This window comes from Ptychodera flava, unplaced genomic scaffold (assembly GCF_041260155.1).
Source record: "Ptychodera flava strain L36383 unplaced genomic scaffold, AS_Pfla_20210202 Scaffold_31__1_contigs__length_3010019_pilon, whole genome shotgun sequence".
NCBI lineage: Eukaryota > Metazoa > Hemichordata > Enteropneusta > Ptychoderidae > Ptychodera > Ptychodera flava.
In genome coordinates this window covers 853,011-865,276 of record NW_027248353.1, presented here as the reverse complement: position 1 = coordinate 865,276, position 12,266 = coordinate 853,011, and the positions used below count along the sequence as shown (strand labels likewise).

Here is a 12,266-nt window from a genome sequence, read left to right as displayed (position 1 = left end):
AGCTATCAGCATTCAGAGAATACATGTTAGTGCACATGTCTATTGTGAATGAAATTATACTAAAAGAAATCGATTGGTCTGAACAATTAAATCAAGGTTTGCATCAGTATTTTCCCAATGTTACCATTTCAGGTCAGATCATCAAAATTCAAATGTCAAAATACCAAGAGTACTGTCAAACACACCACTGTTAAAAACTCTATTACTATAGGGCTAAATTAATGAAAATCAATGCATTTATGTGTGTCTAAGCAAGAAAATCAGAAGTGTGTTTCTATTTATTAAAGGGATCTTCAACACCCTTTGTAAAATATATGTGCTTCTTGTCATGCTTCATGTTAGTGAAATCTGTGTCTTTACTGTTTGTTGATAGGGATATTTCACAAGGTCAATATTTATGTGGTATATTGTATGCTTCACTGCTAATATTTTATGCTGTCTGCAATATTGAGCTACACCCAGATTGTAGATATTTACAGACTGCAATTAAACATAGTGTAGCATCATTAGATGTTCTAATGAAGTTTAATGTATATTTTCAGCCACATGATGGAGCCATGCACTCTACCATTGACAGTGACACTGAAGTTTGACCCAGAAATGGAATAGACAGGACTAGAAGATGAACTGCAGTGCCAAAAATCATCAATTACTCCAAGACACCATAGCAACACACGGAGCAACTTTAATTTGCATTCACAGTTCCTACAATATGCCAAAGGAAATTTCACTCTATCTTATGGTGAAAAGGTCTACATCATTTAAGCCAAAAGACTAAGAGACAGAAATTACATGTGGAAAGCCTTATCATAAAATGTCAAATTAAAAAATGTACTAGAGTAAGATCACTGGCATGTATACGTAGCCAACATGATGGCTAGTTTAGTCACACTGTATCATGGTTTAGTATTTAGCCTGCTAACAAAATGAGACAGCTTGGATCCATCATAAAGTACACTAATTGTTGGACTAAATCAGGTACCATATTGTGCCTGCGTTTATCACTCAACAATAGCACATCTACCAAATAATGACCTTCTACTTAGCCTTGATGCAAATGGATATATGTGAAATTTGTATCATGGTGTAAAAGACATTTATGCAAGAGTTGATATTCTGTGTAAAAGTTATTGCTGTTGATATCAAAATAAATTCATTCTTCTTGATCAGTATTGATTGAAATTTGCATTCTTACAATTCACATACAATCTCACAAAACCTGCGAATATTAAAAATAAAGAAATATATCTTTAATAATCAAGTTTACAGGTGCCATAATTAGCATTAATTAGGAGGAAAACTCGTGCTGGTTTTTATTTCAAAATCACATGGGATAAAAAATATTACAGTGTACTAGTATTGAAATTTTTCAGAAAAATCCTTCTAGAAGTTAATATGTGGCAGAAAGTTTGTAGAAGAACTTGCAGGGTTTTCATTGTTCTGCTGACTGACATTGGCATGCTGTTTGATGAAGACAAGGGTCACATACTGTCATCTTGTGAGGCTCCGTGTGTTTGCAGAGATTTTGTGTCGAATTCATAATTAGATATTTGAATGATAACCGATGATTCTGCACTAACATAATACACACAGCATCGTACATGTTGGAAACTGAACAGCGCCCTCTGTAGGCTAGTATTCAGTTTATTGTTAATGCAGACTGCTCTTTGTGTTTGTTCATTAAAAACAGTAATAAATGATGAACATCATAACTTTTTTTGCCAAATCAAAATTATTGTATATCTCTTATGTACGTATGAAATCTGTGAATATAGAAGACATAATTCAGTTGGAAATATGTTTACATTGTGCATTGAATTGGTAACATCAAAAACTACATGTATACATCACAGTAGTCAGAGATGTACTATATCGTCCAGATACTTACTTATTTGGAAATAAATGCTTTACTAGTGTGCTGTAAACTTGACTTGTGGTGTCATATAATGACATATTGTGCTGGTATGGCACAAACATTATCACCGTTATGTGCTAGATAATGCAAAAGAACAATTTAGCTCACATTTGGTATGTATGTATGTATGTATGTATGTATGTATGTATGTATGTATGTATGTATGTATGTATGTATGTATGTATGTGTGTAGTACATCTGTACATGTATGTATGCATGCATGCATGAATGTAAATTTATGTATGAATGAATGCATGCATGCATGCATTTATGCATAAATAAATATATGTATGTATGTAAATATGTATGTATGTATGAATGTGAGTATGTGTGTGTATGTATACAGGTATATTTGTATGACATACATGTTGAAAGAAATGCTTACTAGTGTGCTATAAACTTGACTTTTGGTGTCACATAATGACATATTGTGCTGGTATGGCACAAAAATTATCACTGTTATGTGCTAGATAATGCAAAAGAACAATTTAGCTCACATTTGGTATGTATGTATGTATGTATGTATGTATGTATGTATGTATGTATGTATGTATGTATGTATGTATGTATGTATGTATGTATGTATGTATGTATGTATGTATGTATGTATGTGTGTAGTACATCTGCACGTGTGTGTATGTATGCATGCATGCATGCATGCATGCATGCATGAATGTAATTTATGTATGAATGCATGCATGCATGCATGCATGCATGCATGCATGTATGTATAAGAAATATATGTATGTAAATAGTATGTATGAATGTGTGGGTATGTGTGTGGGGGGGCTGATGTCCATAGCGATATCTGTCTGTCAGTGTGTGTGTGTGTGTGAGTGTGTGTCTGTCTGTCTGTCTGTCTGTCTGTCTGCTGCTGTCCGTTTACATGATAACTCAAAAACGCCTGAACAGATTCAAGGCAGATTGGGTACACAGGTATGAAATGCTACTTGCAAGTACTGATTAGATTTTGGTTAGTGTGGCTTGCATATTAATGAAGTTATGCAATATCGTTTTTACATACAATGGTTTCCCTATGGAGACGGTAATGACTGTGTAGACATATATCAAGAAATACTGCACCAAATTCCATGAAACTTTTCACAAATGACAATCTCAGAACATTATGATGAAACTGTAAGTGTCATGTCAATTATCTGCTCATTTGCATATTTAATGAACTTTTGTTATTAGTGACATAACTCTGAAATTCCTGCATCAAACTCGATGATACGTGCAACAAATATTGATCTGATATATATCTAATTATAATAAGAAGCATTGGGCAGTGTCAAGTTAATAAATAGCTCATTTGCATATTTTATGAAGTCTTATAATTAGTCATATAACTCCGATATAACTGCACCAAATTTGATGAATTCTGCTTCAGATACTGATCTGACTGATATCTAACTGTGGTGTAAAGCACTTAGTAGTGTCAAGTTAATAAGGGTTCATTTGCATATTTAATGAACTTTGTAATTAGGTATATAACTCTGAAATTACGGCACCCAAGTCAGTGTAATCTGGTACAGATATTGATCTGATAAATATCTAATTGTACTGACAAGCATTTGGCAGTGTCAAGTTAACAAATACCTCATTTGCATATTTTATGAAGTTATGTAATTAGTCATATAACTCCGAAATAACTGCACCAAATTTGATGAAAGCTGCTGCAGATACTGATCCGACAGATATCTAATTGTGGTATAAAGCATTTAGTTGTGTGGAGTTAATTAAGGGTTCATTTGCATATTTAATGAACTTTGTAATTAGTGATATTACTCAAAAATTACAGCATTACATTTGATGAAACTTGCTACAGATATTGATCTGATAAATATTTAATTGTACTGAGAAGCATTTGGCGTGTCAAGTTAATAATTAGCTCATTTACATATTCAATAAAGTTTTGTAATTAGTGATTTAACTCTGAGAGTACTGTTCGAAAGTTATAATGTTCTAACAGATATCTGATTGTTCTTATTACACGCCTCACACGGGTGTCAATTATATTGATATGAATTTGGTTTATTTACAGGAATATTGAAAAACATAATACAATAAATCCTCGTCAGAGATAGTCACTCCTATCTGGCAGTAGACCGTATACACGTCTACCTAGTCTTACCATAAGTCTTTCTTCTACTCCGAGCCGTGTGGTCAATTGAACTGCTCTCAGAATGTCTGTCTTTGTTCTGTGTTTTGGTCAGTGATTATCCTTAGGTGTGCAAATTTTGCATAACATCTCCTTGCTCGTTGTTTTTTTACTTTAAAATGAGACAGGTCAAAGTTACAACTGTTTTACACAACTTCATAAAAGTCAAAAAGTATGCAGTAATTCATGTCATACTGTATTATTTCATACGTCCAGTAGTGTCTGATAAATGTCAATACATGTCGAGTCTCAGCAGTCAATTTCAATGCTTGCAACTAATTAGTTTGTAATTTTGTCAAACTCAAAGTCATTTCTTCCATTCAGGGGTCACATTAGTAGGTCAAGTTGTTCAGTAAATGCTAAAATTTACTAGTCTCTTTACTGAATATCCAACATTCTGTGAAACATCTACATTATTGAACCTGTTGTAAAACACATGAGCACCTTCATTCATATCTGGTTTAACATTGCAATCATTTTATTTTCAGGATAATGTTTAGCTCATGCAAGGTGGGATTGAGTAACCATGGCTCATGTTTTCTTATCTGTAAGCAAATGTGGCAGAGATGTCTGCCTGTGTTCTGTCTATCTGTCTCTTTGTATGATATCTTAAGACAGCTATTAGGATAGGAATAACCGGAATGGTACATTATTTCCATTTTTATGGAATAGCAAGAACTAAATAGTTTAGTGTGGATGTAGCTTGCATATTTATGCTTGTATTTAATTAATTATTTTAGAAAAAAACAGCCGCATAAAATTTGCTACAAATGTTTATCACACAAGAATATATCAGTGGTATATATATATATATATATATATATATATATATATATATATATATATATATATATATATATGCACAAAGCATGTTTATATATATATATATATATATATATATATATATATATATATATATATATATATATATATATCCATCTAAACATGCTTTGTGTCTCTAAGATTTAACTTAAGATACTAAATATAACAGTAAAGGAAGTCGTTAAGCATTTGAGATCATCTACTTACTAATTTGCATATCTAACAAACTGTCCTAGATAGGGATACATCTCGATTGACTTGGTAAAGAAACTTGTTATATACTTTGGAGATACAATCATATAATATTATTGAAAGTCACTTTTACTTCAGTTTAGTTAACTCTCTTAATTACAGGATATATATCTGGCTTGACTGAATCAAAGTTGATGAAACTTGCTATGAAAATCGGAGATACTATGATATAACATAATGAAAGTTGTTTATCATTTCGAGATCAGATAGGTACTAATTTGCATATTTAACGAACTTTCACAATAGAGACATAAGAATCGGAAGGGCTCTACCAAAGCTTTGAAACTGACTTTGTATATTGATGTGACAATGACATAGCAATAGAGATTTTGCATATTCGTGTCGGCTAATTTTAAATGTGCATATCTAAAGAGCTTTTCAAATTGTGTGATAAATCTGAACGACAAGACCACTAGCTATGTAAAATGGTAATACCATGATAGCAGTTAAAGAAATATACCAATTACATTTCAGCTATATACAATTTGTATTCTTAATGACTTTTGGAATTAATCTATGGTGAAAAGTGTTAATGATGTTGATCATAACAATTTCAATCATGTTGCAAAATCGTGGGAAAGTTTTGATTTACTGACGAATGCAATATATACTGAAAAACAGAAGAACTTTAAGTTCATATCTCTTTGATGTCTCCTGGTCAAAAAATGCCAAGTATTTTATTCTAAGAAGTGCTAGTCCAATTTAAAAAATTGAGAACTGCTGCACATTTACTTTGCCTTTAGAGTGCATATGCATCCTGAAGTATAGATATAAATTTGTAAAAAACAGTTATCATTACCAAAACTATGCAAGTGAGCAGAAAAATGTAAAAATCCAAAAACTCAATAACAACTGCTAAGACTGAAAATTGACATGCAAATGCATAAGCGTGTGTTGGATACTTTGTGCTGATATTTGGAATAGTCTGTTTTGTGAACTTTCATGTTTTTTTCAATTTTATATAAAATTTTTCCCTCTGCAACAACTTGCCTGGTCACTTTAAAACTATAATTGGGATTAGGTAGGGATGTTGTCTTCCAGTATTGTACAAATGGCGAAACAGCCAAAAATATTTTCAGGATATTTTTGTCTGTTTGGTGAAAACAGGATTCCAAGAATCTGCTATCCAATCGCTTAAAAATACCGTCAAGGACAGGGTGCTCACATTCGGTTTGAGTTGGTCCATTTGAGAAATATTTAAACCAAGAAAGACAAGAATGACAAAAGCAAATAAGGTCTCCAACTTAGGTACTGGGGGTCATCTTTAGGAACCTGCATATCAACTTCTACAGCAATGGGACAAGCAGATCCCAAATACATATATTAAGCAAATGTCAACAACAAAATATAGACAGAGAAGGCTTGATAAAAAGAAAGGTGGAGTGGGTAAAAAAATGTACAAGGGATCTGATAAAAAGTAATGCTACCTCATCAATCTTCTAGACCCTACCCCCTCCTGAATATCAAATGTTCCATCCCTTGGTATTACATAACACCAGATTACAGGAAATGTATTTACAACCTTTGGGAGTTTTTAATAATGCTATGAGTGTTATCATTCTAATGTAAACAGCACTTAAGTTAGTTACAGAAAGTGAAATGCCTTCAACTGTGGGCGGTGATTTACAACATCTGGAATTATCCTGGATCAAAATTTCTCATCAGTCCTTGTATGTCTTACATAGAAAAGTTGCAAAAATTGGTCTGCAATGAAAAAATTCACCTCAGCTTTGTTTTCTGGATCAAATTTTCCTACAAAATGATACCAAATATGACAAAATTATGTTCCCAGCCTTCGAAACTGTCTCACAACATATCCTGGTTGGCGTAGGTCATTTAAGGTCACAAACTGAGAAAATTACCTAAAATATACAAATTTTGGGGTTTCCCAACACTTCGAGCAGAAAATTTATCTTATAACATCACTCGGGACTTTATACCAAAATTACAAAGCTATCAAACAAGTAATTTTGAAAACAAGTTTTCTTGACCAAAAATGACAATATTGTCTTAAAAATACAAATTTGTATATTTCAGGACAATTTCCACATATCTGACTATTGTCATATCTGTACTTCTGTGTACAAAATATGAAAGCTGTCTGTCCAGGGGTTTTAAAAAGAAAATACTGTTTAAGATTTTTTTACCAAAAATGACAAAATTGCTCCAAAATAGTAATTTTCCCAATTTTGTCATAATTTCAACAAATTAGAAGAGTAACACCCTCGCAAAGATCCAACCCAATTTGAGAGTGATTGGGCTGGCGGTTTCAGAGAAGAAGAATTTTTACTGAAAATGAGAAAAATCACCAAAAAATTCAGCAAAAATACAAAATTAAGGATATCTTCACAATATTCATAAAACTGTATAAGGTTTACCTAAGGTACTTGCACACAAATTTTCAAATCAATCAAAACAGCGGTTCTCGAGATATTAATTCTTGACCATTTTCACATTTTGTAAGCTCATTTGCATAATTTTGGCAATGCAGACTTCATTTGAACAAAATCCCATCTATAGCCCAGGATGCATCCACACACCAAATACCAAGCTGAAATGTGCAGCGGTTTGCGTGTTTTTGATGTTGACGGACATACTGTACGTACATACATACATACATACACACATACATACAGACGCCATCGACTTCAGCTTATACGATAAACTCACATTGGTATAACCAAATGTGAGCTAAAAATCCAGTTCGCAGGGTATTGGGGAGTATTGTTATTATGATGAAAATGTTTTAGTGGAAATATAAATATGGTGACAGTCATCCCAAGATGAGTATAATTCCCCTTCCATTTTTCCATTTATTGTGTCTAAATGAAATCAAATCAAAAATTTAGCAATGACTCAAGCACCTGTGGTACAACCACTTTACAAAATAACTGAACGACGTTGATTAGATAAATCAATATGTGATATTTTATAATTACTCAAGTGTGATACTTACCTTTCAGAAGTCATTTTGTTGAAAACAGTATTATTTGTTCTCATTTCACATTAATTGCACCTAGGCAAAATCTGTGTACATTATTCAGGCAATTTAACACTTGCTTGCTTAAAACACATCAAAATTAGTTCATTCAAGAGACAATCGATGGGATGAGTGCGCGGTCATCATCAATTTAAACCAAACCAACAGAATTTAGAAGAAACAAGATTATGAATGTGCTGGTGGTTTTCAACACATATGTTGCTCTTTGCTTATTACGGACACATTAATTATGAGAAACGCCATGGTCAACAATTATCAATGAGTTCAAAATATGATCTGTAAATCAGGCTCATTCATCGCAAACTCAAATGTCTCAGTACAGATCGTAAATCCTAGAGATAGAGCTGCTATCATGGATAATCACTTGTGTGTCAGGAAAGCAGTACTCAAAAATATATTGGCATATTACATATCAAATGTGCGCCTCTGTCAAACATGACCATACACTAACCTTTCATAATCCGGTCGTGAGATAATCTCGCCTCCTGAGTTCCTCTATCTTTCCTTGAGTGATGTTTTTCATCGATAAGATATCGTAGGTCAGCATCTTCTTTTGTTGTTTCAAGTTTTTCCGGTCTTCCTGGAGGACCAACGTGTCAGAAGATTGTCGTTGTCTTCTTTTCAGCGTCATCCACTCATCCATACAGGCTTCCTCTCTCTCGGCGAAGGTTAGACTGTCCCTGGAGACTGTCGACTGTCGACTGCAACTTGTCCTTGGTGTCTGTCTTCACTTCGATCTGCTCCTCTATGGAGACTGATGCTTTGTTGTTTCGCCAGCTTCGTAAGTTCCATATTTCCAATGTTTACCAGGTCGACGTCTACCAAATCCTCTGGTGGTTTAGCACCTTCTGAAGATACACGACTGCTTACATCTAAGAAAAGAGAATGTGCAAGTATAGGAGAATCCGTAACATTGGTTTGAGTGGCCCCTAAAGATTTAATGGCAATGCTTACAATGCTGCATTTTGTTTGATTTTGAGTTCTTTGATTTGTATACCTTTTTCTGCAATGCGAACTTGATGTTTTGAAAAAGTAGTCGACCATAGGATTTACAAACTTAAGTGCATCAAATTAATAATTAAAAATTTACAAGATATCAATGAAATTCACCGTCGCATACCTCCACGTGTAATGTCTTCCTTACACTGTAAGTATTCCTGATAATCTACAAATGTTTCCAAAGACAACATCCTGGCACCAATATCATCCAGAATAGGTATTGATAGAAATGTTTTATCCGCCATTCTATCTAACCGTCCACTGCTATAGGCATTCCACAAGGCGTCAGCTGCATCTGAAGATCCACATCCTATGAAGAAACTCAGGCTTCCCTTTTTAACGCCTTCTCCAGATAAGTCTGGATGAGCGCAGCGCAGAAACTTCATTCATAAAATCCGCAGCATTTGTCTGAGTGCTTGCATGGCTGAATAGAGCATCCTCTATGTCAGCCATTTGTCTGTCGTTCTCGGGCACACCACCATTGACACCCAACCGTACACGAATATGACCTGCCAAGATTCATGAATATTTTTTATGTAATTAATGAAAATAGACGTCACAATATCTATTTGCCATGTACAGCAGTGTCGACAGAAATACCATCATCGGCAGACACAGCCAACACAAAATATTTAATCTTAAAGACCCATCAGCTGCAACTCTGCAAAATTTGTCCACCCTCCAATATCCCAAGATATTCATTGTAATCTATAAATTGAACGATACACTAGGCATTAAATACGCCTCAACGACATTTGCTTGTGGAGAAATTCAACAGAGTTTTGTTCATTTTAAATTTCTGCCATTATCAAAATCTTGCTATATTATATGAAAACGGAGAATTTTTTGTCAAAGTGGAGCACATCTTTCTCCCGTCCTTTCAGAGGGTTGCACTATGTTGTAATTGTGTACATGGACCATTTACGCTATCTGGTAGTTGTATTGAGGCGGCCATATTTGGGTGCGACACCCGTTTATTATTTGTCTAATTGGAACAGCCCCATGCAAGTGAATAATTATACTTGAATAAACATCTCTGAATAAGAACATTTCTATGAACTAGTTTTAATCTAAAGGTAACAATCATGAAAATGATGTCAAAAGATGCAGCTCATGTGCCTTTAAAATCATCGAATATTGAAATTAAACAGTTACGTAGTAACAACAATAGTACAAGTTTGATTACTTTCCAAAATAATTATAAATTAACATATTAACCACATAATCAATCTGACTAAAACTGCCGAGTCAGAAAATTGTAACAGCAATATTCATGGATTTGAGGAGAATGAATTATAAGTTTATGAATAAAACTATTTCTTCGTCTGCGATTTGACCATGTGAGTTTGTTCAATGGCATTATCTCTGTCTTTTGCTGTATTCTTTGTACATCTAGAGGTAAGGTAGGAGACGAACTTATATTCTGAAATACACATATGGATCTGGAGTACAGCCAGATCACAGTTACTATTGATATCTACCTTGTGTATTTTGATGCCGATTTGTGCCATCAGGATTGGAATGGTTTTCATTACCATCACCATCACTGCGTTGTTTGTACTTGATCCAGTCCCCTGGTTGTCTTTCAGTGAACCATCACCTAAAATAAGACACATTGCGCATACTCTAAATCTTCAATTAAGTAAATATGAAGATACTATTGCTACAAGTTTGCCTGGTACAGTATCCGTAAAACACTGACATTGTTTTTTTTCTATGTCAGCAATAACATGTTGCCTTCGGGTCAAGGATGAGTATGAATGGACAGTGGAACTTTCGGAACTTGGTTTCATTTAAAGTGTCCAAAGAACACGGGATTACATTACATTTGTATTAAATGACACGTAAATATGGTACTTGTTTTAATGGTATACATATAGGAGGCCTGTCGATTTGAAAAAAGTTGCGTGCTCATTTTGCATGATTTTAATTCAACTGACGTTTTGCCAATCTTTTCAAAATATATTTCACAACAGTATACTACCATTTTTCAGCTCGCGCCTTTTTCTTGATGTTCCTTCTAGGTCAGGTTTTGGTAGGGATCCGTTTTCATCATCCCCGGGAGTCATTTGATCTGAAGATATGTTCAGCAAAAAACGTTTGGTTTATTGTAGGAAATTGAGGCAAACGTATCTAGATAATTTTTTCATTCTAGTGAAAGGGTTCATGTCCAAAATTCAACCGTTAACCTTTGAAATATTTTGATGTTATAGATTTCCAAACATGCGAGTCAAATGATATGGATTGATTTACAGTAATTTCCATCTTGCATATCAATATCTTAACTAAGAAGGTCTTTGATAGTACACCAAGTATTTTGTCCGTTCAGGTAACCCTTCAATCCATATATTGATTGATTAGTGGGCACGATGCAATTTGCGGTGTACTTGTAACTCTTGCAATTGAAACCAACCAACAATGGCAAACTCACGAATTTAAGTTTTCAGTGAGCCAATCGCAAAGTAAGGCAACGCCGCTTAAACCCAAAGATGACATTTATGTAATTATGAATACCGGTAATATATGACATAATTGTGAGTATACATACCGACTTCAAACCCCGGTCTCTTGACTTCATAAACACTTTGCGATTTGTCAGGACTGGGAGTAACATTTGATTTTTCTGAGCGCTCTCCAGGCAACATATGACCTGCGAATGTTCAGAAAATGTACTTTCATAAACATTCTGTCAATTCATGCGTTAAAAAATGTACGAACACAGTAATCTTATGAAGACAGCTGATTGTGCATCTGTAGTACTTCTTATAATGTCGCTCTGTACGTGTGCATACCTGATTTTTCTTCAGTTTCCGTGTCATATGTAGGATTTTGGTGACTTCTACTTGGCCTTTCACATTGTGTAGATTTGTCTGACGATAAATAGTACAATTAAAAAGCAGCAATTAAAACACTTGAAATTACACAGGAATGCCAACCTCTTTGCTACATTTTCAAGCTAAGAAACGTATGAAATTATTTTGTGCTCTGATGCTTTAATAGTTAGAAATACATTTCTAACTATTAACCCAGTCAGCTCTATCTTATTGCAATTTTTTTTTCGACAGGATGGTTTGAAGTCGAATGCAACTTAGGTAAAAGTGTTGAATGAAGAGTGA

General features: G+C 34.1%; 1 long non-coding RNA gene across 1 annotated transcript; it reads right to left on the bottom strand.

Moving 5' to 3' along the window:
• Positions 1-9,273: 9,273 nt before the first annotated feature.
• On the bottom strand, positions 9,274-11,219 carry LOC139127427 (uncharacterized). The gene is made up of 3 exons (XR_011550999.1): positions 11,135-11,219; positions 10,632-10,750; positions 9,274-9,659 (listed from the first exon to the last, which is right to left on the bottom strand). It is a non-coding gene; the product is annotated as an uncharacterized lncRNA (long non-coding RNA).
• Between the last annotated feature and the right edge of the window lie 1,047 nt (positions 11,220-12,266).